Here is a 2,173-nt window from a genome sequence, read left to right on the forward strand (position 1 = left end):
GGATATGGTAAGGAGTATGATTTGTCACTCTACCTTTCCAGAGTCACTCTGGGGAGAGGCACTTAAGACAACAACTTATATTCTTAATAGGGTGCCAATTAAGGCAACTGCCAAAACACCTTATGAGCATTGGACTGGGCGAAAGCCTAGTCTAAAGCATTTTCATGTGTGGGGATGTCCATCTGAGGCAAGGCCTTATAGGCCTCATGAAAAGAAATTGGACTTTCGTACAATGAGCAGCTACTTTATTGGTTACTCTAAAAAATGAAGGGGCTATAAATTTTATGACCCAGATTTAAAATCCATATTTGAGACGGGTACAACCACGTTCTTTGAGGATATTGAGTTGAAGGGGAAGATAAGGTTAGAAACTTTTGTCTTAGAGGAAGAATCTGTATCAATTCCATATGCGATTCATATGGTTGCGTTTGATGAAGCAAATTTGGAACCTCCTCAAGACATAGTTGATAATACTTTCCCTATTCAAGGTGAGTTAGTAATTCATGAAGGACAAACTCAAAACCCTCAAGAACATGGACAAGAGGTGCAAGAGCCAATAGCTTTGCGTAGATCCACTAGAGAAAGGAGAAGTGCAATTCCAGATTACTACATTTGCTTTCTCCTGGAACATGAGGGTGATGGTTTAATGGATAATGATCCATTAAACGTTCGTGAAGCCATCCAAAGTTCCAATTCGGAAAAGTGGATTGAAGCAATGAAAGGGGAGTACAAATCCATGCAAGACAATAAAGTTTGGGAACTTGTCCCATTACCAGAAGGTAAGAAACCCATTGGTTGCAAATGGATTTTTAAGACCAAGAAGGATTCTAATGGTAATATGGAGAGGTATAAGGCGCGTCTTGTAGCTAAGAGTTTTACTGAGAAGGAAAGGATTGACTATAAAGAGAATTTCTCTCCAGTTTCATCGAAAGACTCTCTTAGGATAATCATGGCTCTTGTAGCACATTATAATTTGGAGCTTCATCATATGGATGTCAAGACAGCTTTTCTCAATGGAAACATTGATGAAAAGATTTATATGGTGCAACTAGAAAACTTTATAACGGGAGACCAAAAGAATATGGTTTGCAAATTGACAAAATCCATCTATGGTCTAAAACAGGCGTCTCGTCAGTGGTACCACAAATTTCATAAGGTGATTCTCTCTTTTGGTTTTGAGATGAATTTAGTCGAGGATTGTGTGTATCACAAGTTCAGTGGGAGCAAGTATATTTCCTTGCGCTTGTATGTGGATGACATACTGCTTGTCACTAATGATGTGGGTACCTTGATGGAAATAAAGAAATTTCTATCCAGTAATTTTGAAATGAAAGATCTTGGTGAAGCTTCATTTGTATTAGGAATTGAGATACACCGAGACAAGATACACTGAGACAGACCTCAGGGTATTCTTGGATTATCACAAAAGAACTATATAGAAAAGGTACTTAAAAGATATGGCATGCAGGATTGTAAAGCAATGGATACTCCAGTTGCTAAGGGAGAAAAATTAGTCTCAATCAGTGCCCTAAAGGAAATCTGGAAATTCAGGAAATGCAAAAGATCCATTTTGCATTAGCTGTAGGGAGTCTTATGTATGCTCACGTTTGTACGCGTCCGGATATATCATTCATAGTTGGGGTTTTAGGCAGATATATGAGTAATCCAAGAATGGATCATTGGAAAGCAGTCAAAAAGGTCATGGGGTACTTAAAGGGAACAAAAGATCAAAAGATTATATGCTCACATATAGGAGATTAGACCAATTAGAGATCATTGAGTATTTTGACTCCGATTTTGCAGGATGGCAAGATAGCAGACGATCTACTTCGAGCTATGTTTATCTGTTGGTTGGTGGTGCAATTTCTTGGCGCTCTGCCAAGCAAACTCTTGTGGCTTCATCCACCATGGCAGCAGAATATATAGCATGTTATGATGCATCACATCAGTCATCATGGCTGAGAAATTTTGTCAGTGGACTGTGAATTGTGGAAAGAATTGAAAGACCACTAAAATTATATTGTGACAACAGGTCAGCCATGTTGTTCTCCAACAACAATATGAGTTTAGCAAAGTCGAAACACATCGACATTAAGTTCCTAGTTGTTAAGGAGAAAGTACAAAGTGGACAACTTTCCATAGAACACTTAGGCACTAACTCCATGATTGTGGA

This window comes from Lupinus angustifolius, chromosome LG16 (assembly GCF_001865875.1).
Source record: "Lupinus angustifolius cultivar Tanjil chromosome LG16, LupAngTanjil_v1.0, whole genome shotgun sequence".
NCBI classification, from domain to species: domain Eukaryota; kingdom Viridiplantae; phylum Streptophyta; class Magnoliopsida; order Fabales; family Fabaceae; genus Lupinus; species Lupinus angustifolius.